The 11,510-nt window shown below is 35.9% G+C and overlaps 1 long non-coding RNA gene across 1 annotated transcript; it reads left to right on the top strand.

The window, feature by feature from the left end:
• The first annotated feature begins 7,532 nt into the window (after nucleotides 1-7,532).
• On the top strand, nucleotides 7,533-11,201 carry LOC148159572 (uncharacterized). Its single transcript, XR_015762801.1, has 3 exons — nucleotides 7,533-8,698; nucleotides 8,845-8,968; nucleotides 9,800-11,201. It is a non-coding gene; the product is annotated as an uncharacterized LOC148159572 (long non-coding RNA).
• The last annotated feature ends 309 nt before the right edge of the window (nucleotides 11,202-11,510 follow it).

Raw genomic sequence — 11,510 nt, 5'->3', positions numbered from 1 at the left:
TAGCATCTTTGACCTCTTGATTGTTTTCTGTTTATTCCACTTCTGGATCGTTTTTATACAATCTTATACATAGTATGTGCTCTATGAAGGGGTTAACATACAAGAAGTGAAAGAAGAAACTAGGGGTGGGTGATATGAACTTAAAAATGTTACCACAGACTTTAAGAACTATTATTTATTTCCTTTTTAGATAACTGTATGGCTCCGACTGCATGACGCAGCAGTTATAGCCCCACAAACACAAATCCTACTGTTCAAAAATAAACTCTTTAGTTATATCATCACCTTGCTAAAATAATGGCCTAAGTCATTATTTTCGTAAGTGATATGTTCTTACCTAAAACAGATGATGTTTTTGGCTATGTTTTTTTTGTTTTGTTGTTTTTGCTGAAGTCATTTTTGTAAAAAAAAAAAAAAAAAAAAAAAAAGACTTCGGTCACTATTATATGAAGGTCACTATATGGTTCTTCAGGACACCAATCACAAAAGGAAGTGTGATTTCTGTCACGAATCCACACACAGTAACATGTTGATCATGTTTTCAAATTAGCTGATATTTATTGATACTTTCTTTGAACAAACAGTGGAGGAAGTAGTAAAACTAACAATCCTGACAATATACACAGGTCTTGGGGGGTTCTAAGCATCATTATTTGGAATTTCTTATTCTTATTGTGACGAGAAATGTATCACAATAAATGATAAACGATATGATAAATGTCACATCAGTCCAGAATATGGGGCTAGTTTAGGCCTGAAGCCCAGTTTGATATTGAAAAAGACTTTGGAGGTTGATGTTAGGAAGGCTAGCAAACCAAAGAGGGTGCTAGTGGGATTTTAGGTGTGCTGCTTTAAAATCAACATAACTGAATTTTTGAATTCATCTCCAATGATGTGAACAGCCTCAGGCTCAGGAGGCTTCTTATTTTTTGCTGATTGCAAGGAAATCTATGCAAATGTTCAGGTACTAAGTCAACATTAGCACACAGAGGAAACACAGGAGGCATCATGGCCGCAGTAAATTCCTGGCATGGGGAAAATGGGCCTGCCTTTAACAGTGACACAACTCAAGTCAGAAAAACTGATTAAAATGGCAATGTGCTGCACAAGTTTATTTGTGCAGCACATTTCAGCAACAAGGCAAGTGAGAGTGCTTTCTGAGATGGAAGCATAAAAACAGCAAACAAACACCTTGCAGCGGTATAATAAAGGAGAGCAATGAAAAATTGTAATACAGATTAAATAGGTGATGTTTGTTATAAATCAAAGGCAAGTGGGTTTTTAGCCTCGATTAAAATGAACTCAGTGTTTCGGTTGACGTGAGACGTGTATTATAATTCTGTACCAAAAGAAGTCAGAAGCAAAAAATCTAGATGTAAACAATGGCTGAAAATGGTAATAATGAAATTATGAAAGAGGTCTGTGTCAGTGAACGCAGCCCATCACAGTACCACCACTCCTGGCTTTGACTTCGCATCCAGACAGACTTCTCTACAGAAGTTGGCGTCAATGCTCCGCAAAAGGTCGTAGCTATTAGCAATAATCAATGAGACTATAAGTATGTGGGATTAATTTCTCTAGTTTTTGTTAGTATATTAGTCCATTAATCCTGAAAATATTCTACAGGTGACAGAAGGCTGACTTTGTAACTCTGTTTATGTCTCTGAAGGTTCAGGTCCATGACAATAAACAGATTTTAGGCCTGATCTCTGGTTTGTAGCTGTAATAACTGAAGCTGTGTCCTGATTCTGGATCCTTCCTCTTTAACGTTTCACGTGGACTTTACTTGAAACAGTTGAGTTTAATCCCAGCTAGGTGACCTATATCTGGCCAACTCAATTTACTAAGTTTATCCATCTCAATTTACTAAGTTTTAAAACTTAATTCGTTAAGTAAGTTTATCATTACAAATTTAATCACTCTTACTCAAGTCATTTATTGTTTTCTAATAAATAATTCAAATCTCTTTTCTACAGAAAGTCAACTCCAACATTTAAGTTGTTCCAAACTTAATACACTGAAATATCCAAAATTACATTAACACTCACATTGTACTTAAAATACAGCTAGAATTTAAATTATTTCGAATGTATGTTTTAACATGTTATTTAATTTTTTCAATTTATTTGAATTGCTTCATACCAATTGAAGTAATTCAGTTCGGTTGAACCAACTCAGTTTATTAGGTTGGTTTAACTTCACAAATTTAAGTCAATTTTACTCAAATCATTTAGTTTACTTCAAATAAATAAATAAACTAATAAAGGATTTAAAAGGGTTTTTTGCTCAGGCAGCCTTTATTTCAGAGTAGTTAGAGTCTCTCTGTCTAACTAAATGACACAGAGAGAAGACATGCAGTTAAGGTCATCAGAAAGTGTATTTTTAGAGTACACTTATTAGAGTGCGCTCTAAGTCATTGACTTTTTTCATACCAAAGGGTATGAAAGCTATTACATATAACCACATACACAGGTATGTGGTTATATGTAATAGTTTAGCTATTGGGCTAAGCTATTACATTTAACCACGAAAGAAGTGCAACAACCAATCAGACCCTGCCCTCATAAAACAAATAAAAATCTCTGATTAATACCATTTTGTGCTTAATTAAAATCCAAGTATATATCTCTGGCATTTAATTTACCAACCTTTTTCTGAAAATCAAAAACAGGTTTGGAGGTTAGATTTCAGTTGAACGATACCAAACATTAATGCAACGCTATCAAAGACAGCTGGAATATTACTCATTTCATTTTTGTCCACTTTGCTCAAAGAAAAATGAAAGGACCTCATTCAAACAGTAAAATATGCAAATACAACCATAAAAAGATGAGAGGATAAAAAGACGGAGCAAAGGGATGGAAAAGGCAGGTGAGGAATATTTGACTCAGATGAAACAGGGAAGAGAGGAAAAGAGAAAACGTTAAATTTGACTGTGATTGCTCTGTCAGGTTCATTTAGCTGCAACTTGACAGTAGCAGCGTATTAATGATAGCAGCTTTGCATGTGTGTATGCGTGTTTGTGTGTGTGCATGTGTGTGTGTGCCTGCCAGACTTTGCCCTCCCTACTTGGGTTGAAAGTTGAAAAATATGAAGAAAACATGGATCACTTACTGCCGTTACATTAATATTCATGTCCATGGTAGAAAAGATGCCGAACAACTCCACAGCAGCTGCCGATTTCTGTTCCATATTTGAAGCTCTAAAACGGAGAGGAAACATCAAACACCAAAGTTCAAAAGAAGTTCAAGAAGCAGCAGGAGATCCGTCTGTCAGTAAACATCTCCCTGACTGTGCTTCAATAACTTGCTGTTTTATACTGGCAGCAGTTTTTGTTTTACTCTATTGAAAAATGTATCGAGACAATACAACTCATGAGTAAATTCAGGTCCTCCAAAGTTATGTTTTGAGCAATACACTCTTCGTTGGACAAATGAACTATTCGTAGCTCCAACTTAGTCATATGAGTGATGCTGGACTACATCACATGAACAAGGAAAAACCAGACCATGACAGTGGCAAATACTGCTGGGTAGACCTAGTTGAATATGTTTAAAAAAATACCACACAGAATGATGCAAATTATTAGGACCGAAACTTTTATGTATTAGTTTTAATCAAAATGTTAACGCATTAAAAATGTTAGTACAATTAAGCAAATTGTTTTATATGCAAATAGTCTAACAGGAACCTTATTATCTTTATGCCTTTCTGGTACACCGGTAAAACTGACGCACAAGCGACATCCACAAACAACATGGATGGACAGCAAAACCGCTTCTCTTAGCCCAGTGGTGGTTTATTTCTGCTTCAGAAATCGATCTGATTGGACACTTGAAAAGACTATTGAGTTCCAGTTGTGCTAAACAGAGTTAACCTGTCAGTGAAGCTATTCAAGGCTAAAAAAGCATCTCAATGCTAAACATGTAGTAGCAGCACAGAGGTCCCCAATGCTAATGTCAGCGTCCACAGGCCATATTTCTAAAGACGTTCCATGAATGATCAGAGTTCCTGAAACACTGGAGAGATGGAGGGATAGAATAGAACTTTGCTCCAATTGGATGGTTTAATAACCGATGTAAAACAATAAGTATCTGCTACTGTTTTAGTCTACAAACAATTATTCTTCTATTTGTCAAATAATTTAGCAGCAAAAAGGGTTTTTGAATTGCAAATGTTGCTTATTTTGTCAGTATATTGTTTTCAATTAAAATGTGATTAATTGTACTTAATTACAGTCCCAACAATTAACTCTATTAAAATGCTAATGGAGTCCCACCTCTCATTTGGACACATTTTTCTAGCTATGGCTCACATTTGGCAAATTATCTTATAAGTTATTCAGATCCAAAACTTTTATCTGATAGCACAAAACAACTTTTTCAGAAACTCATTAAGTTGTTTGTGAGACCGGAAACATTCACTTGTTATATGTAAAAGAAAAATCAGTTGGGACTGATTCTTCTCCTCATAAGTCTAAATTTGTTTGAGTAAATCAAAGGTGTTCTTTTGTAACAGGTGTGACATACAGTAGGTGGAGTTTATCTGTTCACACTTCCCCGCTGGTTTCTCATTATTTCTGACTGGCACTCTTTAAATTCTGTGTTCCACTGTGACCGTGTGTAAAAATGAATGATGTTAGGCATCATGGTGCAGTTAGCAACCATCTGAAATACCATCTACACACACCAGCAACAATATGGATGCAACTGAGTGACTTACTTGTGATGTCCACGTGGAAAAAGGCAAGACCACATTTCCAATCAGAGGTAGGCATTTATTTGCGTAATTTTGCTTTTTTTCATTTATCATGATTTATTGTTGTCATGATAAATTCCAGTCAACAATGTCTAACACCCCCAAAACTGTCCACATTGTCAGAATTGTTAGTTCCACTGATTGTTCAATGAAAGCATCAATAAATATTAATATATTTGATTAAATAGCATTAGTACTTGCAATTTCATGAGATAATTCACACTTAAAGTGACCATTTTCTTGAAGAAGCATATTTTAAATCAGAACTTTTTCAAACGCAGCCTTTCTGTTTGTAAGACTCTTGGTGCGTTCACACCAAATGCGTTTGGAGCGTGAGGTGCATCTGGTTTACATTCAAAGTCTACTTTGACGTGCTCAACGCGTCAAACGCTCCATACGGTTCAAATTGCGCCACGCTAAACTCTCAAAACGTGCCACAACAATACTCAACGCACCTCCACATAGATTTTGAATGTAAACCAGATGCGCCTGACACTCAAAATGCGTTTAGTGTGAACGCACCATAGACTGATGTGACGCACAGCTGCAGCCATAGTTATCAAAAAGAAAGAAGCAATCAATAGTTCCTATCGTCACTTTTATTGTTATCACTACTGTACCACAAAATACCATGATAAAACTTTAGGTCCATATCACCCAGCCCTATTGTCAGTCCTGACATTGCTTTGACGTTTTGCTTTTTGTCCTCTCTGATCAGGTTGACTTGTGTGATGCTTCCTTTAGCTAATAGCGCTTTTCAGAGTTTTAGAGGAAAATAAATGCAGAGTTCAGTCTAACAGATTCATTTTTTTCTCATGGATTAATGGCATCATCCTCAAAGCAAGTACAGAAGTTCAATTAAACCACAGTTTGCTGCTTTTCAAGCTTCATCCGTACATCTCCCAACACCAAATAAACTAGAGGTCACTATCCGCGGGATCCATCCATTCACAAACAGGCACCAACTTCCTTTGCTCTCTATACATTCCATGTATATACTGTCGATGTATTATTTTTATTCACACCTGGCTGATCAGTTAATTAATTGAGCCTCAAGATGTTGTTTTTCTCATCGCTCTCTCTCTTTCTGTTTGAGGTCATCTGATCATGTGTTGCCATGGAAGCGCGCCAAAAAGCAGTGCTGAAAAAGAACTAGTGTGTTTAATCCGCTTCACTTGAAAAACTGGAGAGAGGAGATGACTGGGACTGTGTTTGGGTTTAGTTTATTGTTTGGTTTTGTACTTGAGCAGTTCCAGTTAAACGTGATAAAAGTGTATGTTTTCTAGACGTTTACCTGGTGAAGGCAGTGTATGTGTGCGAGTAAAGAAAGTGTGAATTTTGGCTGTCATGCTTTTAAATCCAGGTGGCGTGAAACAAAATCTCTGTCTCTGATGGTTGACGAAGTCCATTTGCTTTCAAAAATGTAAGGTGAATCTTTTATAAAAACATTAAAAACTCAGAGCTATGTAAGTTTTCATCCTCTGCAATATTTTTTTATTTTTTGTATTTATTGTGAGTATATTTTAGTGTAGCCTCTTCAGAGAATATATGTTTTTACTAAAATGTGTTTTTGGTAGGGCTTCCTTCCCAAAGCCTGGCTTCTAATAGCTACGATGCTCATGATTAATTGTAGATTTTATTTTTACCTGGATTTGATCACTGGCTTCATTTTATCCTTGTTTTATGCCACTCTTTGATCCATTTTAAAAGTAGTTTTCTGTTTTCTTCCATGACTTCTGTGTGTGGTTTGCATTTAGAAGCGTATCAGTTTTTTAATCAAAGTACTTTGTTCCTCAGAAACATCTGGAAAAATCCATTTTATTCCGATTTTCACAGAGTAAATAATAAAACCTTCATGTCCAACATCTGCTGCCTTCATTCTTAAACAAGGGCCACCTGGTTGACGCCATTTTTCTTTTCTTTTTACAAAATAAATGATCTCTTTGACAGAACTCTACTATGCTTTTGCTATGCTTAAGCTTCTGTCAATTAATTGAAAGAGAAACAACAGCAAGCATCCTATCACTGTTGGCTATTTTGGCTTTTATTACTCTACTAAAGATAGCATTAAAAAGCAAGGGCGAAACTTTGTGTTGCAAGTTGGTGGGGACGAAGAGGAAGTGATCGCCTGAACACTAGCGGTGGTTGATTAGCCAACTTAAACACCTGCACTTCTGATTATCTGTCAGAAAATCTATGTGGGTCGCCTTATTTTGTGTTAATTGAACCGAAATACTCCGAATTGCGCAGCAAGAGTACATGCTAAGGTGATAAAAGTTAAGCTAGCATAACTAACTTTTTTTTTTTTTTTTTTTTTTTGATTAAAGCTTTTTACCTATGGAAAGCCATTTGCGCCAAAATTGAATAAATAAATAAATGGGTTAAATAAATAAAAAATGAGTAAAATAAATCAAAAAATGAAGTAAATGAGTGAAATAAATAAAAAATTTGTTAAATAAATAGTTTAGCTTTTTCATTAAACCAATTTTTAATTTATTTATTTTTCATATTATCAATTTCCCAATTTCTCTTTTTTATTTATCTATTTGTCATTTATCCCTTTATCCATTTACCCATTTTTCATTAATCTATTTTTCATTTGTCCATTTTTCATTTATCCCTTTATCTATTTACCCATTTTTCATTAATCTATTTTTTAATTTAACCGTTTTTCCATTTCCTATTTCCATTAACCCGATTTGCTATTTCCCACTTTCATTAATCAATTTCTCATATATCCCTTTTCTTACTTACCCATTTTCTTTTATCTATTTTTCATTTACCCATTTTTCATTAATCTCTTTATCTATTTACCCATTTTTCATTAATCTATCTTTTAATTTAACCATTTTTCCATTTCCTTTTTCCATTAACCCGATTTTCCTATTTCCCACTTTCATTAATCAATTTCTCATATATCCCTTTTTTTATTTACCCATTTTCTTTTATCTATTTTTCATTTACCCATTTTTCATTAATCTCTTTATCTATTTACCCATTTTTCATTAATCTATCTTTTAATTTAACCATTTTTCCATTTCATTTTTCCATTAACCCGATTTTCCTATTTCCCACTTTCATTAATCAATTTCTCATATATCCCTTTTTTATTTACCCATTTTCTTTTATCTATTTTTCATTTACCCATTTTTCATTAATCTCTTTATCTATTTACCCATTTTTCATTAATCTATCTTTTAATTTAACCATTTTCCATTTCCTTTTTCCATTAACCCGATTTTCTATTTCCCACTTTCATTAATCAATTTGTCATATATCCCTTCTTTATGTACCCATTTTTCTTTAACCTATTTTTCATTTAACTTTTGTTTGAAAAACTTTTAATTTTCCCATTTTCCAATTTCCCTTATTCATTTAGTATTTCCTTATTTTCTTATTTATCACATTCTATTTTCCCCGCTAAACTTAGGGGGAAAAATAAATGCAAATGAGGAGTGGCACGTCATCAGGCTACAACTTCCCCAATTGGTTGGTTAGCGTCACACCTACTTTGCTTTCAAGAAAGATGGCGACCTACTAACGGGTTATCAATAAGCATAAGCTCATTAACTTCATTAGAAAATAGTGTTATTACTCCTGACTTTATTTTTGTGTGGCCGCTCAGACAGAACGTGTTTCAGCTGGCGGCTCTGATGGACTCAGAGCTTCACCGTCGGGGGTTTTTATAGTTTGGACGAAGCGGCCGCTGAAGTTGGCTTACGATTGAAGGTTCAGGACGCCTTCGTAGCTACCAGCTGCGATTCAACTATAAGGAGCAGACTTGACTGTACATCGTAAGTGAACTGCAATATCCAGTGGCAGCTCTACGGAGCATCGAGCTGAAAGAATGACGGTGGCAAGCCTTGGAGATCTGCATCGGAGGCCATCTTTCAGACATGCACCGCTGCTGTCCGTCCAGGATCCTCCGGTTGCCCAGACGGTAAGCTAACGCTGATGTTTTCCAACTATAGTCATATTTGTAACCAAACTTGAGGGCAACAGGTGTACTTTTGACCGCCACCAGGTCAAAAGTACAGCTTGTTTTTGCAGCACATTCATTAATGTTTCTATCGTGTATGTTTTCAGATGTTAAGCTGTCACAGCAGACCATCCTGCAGGCCTCTGGTCTCTGTTTCCAGTGGGCTCACAGCTTCAGGGTGACCAGAGACCTTCACCTTTCTGGAGCAGGAACACCCGGCCAAATGCACTGGTGACACATTTAATTTAAAAAATGTGGGGGTAAATTAACGCTGATGTTTGTAAACAGACTACCTGAATACAGTGACCTTAGTGAGGGTACAGAATGCAGAATGGATAAAAGCTGAACTCCTGCTAAAATCTGTCCCTATTGGTTACATCCCTGAAATGTGCCAAGTGTGGCCCACATGCATACATGTCGTATTCATATAAAGTAATTATGACTATTAATTTCAGTAGTTCTTTGTGGATGTATAACTTGGCCACCTTAGTTTCCCTGTTTTTGTTCAACATATGTGCCTCAACATTTGGTTACTGTTCCATAATTTGTACTCCAAACATGTTTTTACTCATGTTTATCTCTTACTTACATGTTTAAGTAAAAAGTAGCTGAATAAGAAATTACACATGAGTAAAGAAGCATTTGGTAAAAAGTATACAAGTACTGAGTAACTGATCAAGTTATCAATTATTTCATATCTTAAAAAATTACACAATTAGAGGGCTCAAAATATAAAGTTCAGCGGAATTTTTAGTTTTTTAAAGACAAAATAAAAAATTTGTTTAAATAAGAATAGTGATGCTTCATAATAAAATGACCTGAGTAAAAGTAAAAAGTTCAGCATAGTAACGGTACTCCTAAAACTTCATTTGAGTTTCAAAAAGTTACTCAACTATATTTGAGTAAATGTAATTAGTGAGTCCTAAACTCTTTCCTTCTGAGGGAACAGGAGAAGGAATTGTTAAGGAAATAAATTAATCTTATTTTTATATTAAACATTGTTTTAATTAACAAACGAATCATAAATAACACCCAGAACATATTCTGTTATGTTTATTCAAGGATCAAGAAAAATGACTGGAGATTCTGGCTGAGAGAGGGACAACAGCAAACAGGGAGGAGAACCGTCTGCACTGTGAGCAGCACCAGAACTCCTGATGGATCTCCTTCAGGAAGAACCAGAGAGATGGCCGACCTCCGCAGAGAAGAGTTCACCCAAACATCAGAGGAAAAATGAATTTTTTTTTCACTTTCAAGGACTCTAAAAAGCTTGCTGATTAAATTTTCAGTTAATGTTCAGCAAACATTCAAAGTTTAGTGTTTGGATAATACTTATGCAGTATCACATGTTTAGACTAAATTATCACATGACTAGAGCTGATTAAATCTTGGTTGCACCTCGGCGAGAAAAAGAGTGCCACAAACCTCCCCAAGAAGAGGATAGCAATGTATGTTTAAATAAACATACAACAAAGATTTTTGGTGCACATCATCTTTAAAGTGTCTAGTTATGATATTCACCTTTGCATTTATAAAAATTTGTTAGGTGTGTGAGCAGGATGTGTAAACATGTTGACGGTCATAATAGTGACAGGTGGGAGAATACGTTTGACCAATAGGTCCACTTATTTAAATACATACCATATTCTTCCAATTCCTAACTTCTTCCTTTTTAAGATTAATTTTGAGTTTGGTTCTTGATTTGTTGGACTTTGTTATAGCCAGACAAAGCATACAACAATGTAGTTGTGAGAAAAATGGAACCCTTACTGATTTTGATAGTGATGGCTTAAACATGGACTATAAGGGGAAGATGGGCCATTTTCCATGCCTGATTTTGAATGCATATGATCAGTTCATGGGAAAAGAGGATAATCTGACCCTTCATCAGGCATGTGGTACTCTGTTACCACCTGCAAAAGTTTATGACGAAGGGACAGCTGTCTCTTTGATGTACCCTTTAAAGAGGATCCAAATGAGGTTCCAACACAAGATGAGAAACTGCTGATCCACTAGAAAAACAACAATATTTTCCTAATGGAAACAAAGATGAAGAATTATATAGAGACTGATGTCAACTAGATCAATGAGCACATGAGAGGTGTAGACCTTTATGACCAAACCCCCTCAAGGTTCAATGTCATGGTCAGGTCCAAGAAGTGATGGTGGTTGTTGAGATGCTTTACCAAGGTCGAGAAAGAGTCACACGCTGTTAGACAAAGGGCCCATAGTAAAGAGTTACATTTTTGATTCTGTTAGACACTAAGGTCCATTTCTCACGAGAAACAGAAACTTATCAGGCCACAGAGACATGGTGTGATTTCAGGCAGTGTCTTCAGTCCATATAATCAGCTACCCTCCTCCTTCTCCTCAGACGCTGCACAGACTTTTTTAGAAACTCTTCTCGGATGTAATGGTAAAGCGTCTCCTTTCAGCGCTGAAAGTTAATAAAATAAGTAAAGTCTGAATGCTTTTCTTGGCTGATTTTATGCTCCGTGTGTCAATACAAATTATGATTCATCGATTGAGATTCTCGTTCTCAACATGGTCCATACCAAAAGCACACCTGAAACGGTGCCGGTAGCCTAGGAGGTTGGAGTTTATCTTGTACCTGGTGGGTTGCCTGCTGGAACCCCCACTTTGTGTCAGTAGTTGTGACCTTGATCAAGAGGACAATTCAGCCACCATGCCAGCTGGTGGTAGTCAGAGGACCCTGGTGGAGGAGCTGGTGTATGACTGCCTTACTTCTGTCAAACTGTGGCAGGCAAGCTGT

The sequence above is a fragment of the Poecilia mexicana genome, unplaced genomic scaffold (assembly GCF_051168715.1).
Source record: "Poecilia mexicana isolate PSO_F unplaced genomic scaffold, ASM5116871v1 scaffold_5, whole genome shotgun sequence".
NCBI lineage: Eukaryota > Metazoa > Chordata > Actinopteri > Cyprinodontiformes > Poeciliidae > Poecilia > Poecilia mexicana.
Note: the sequence above shows the minus strand (reverse complement) of the source record. Positions and strands in the feature narration are given on the sequence as shown.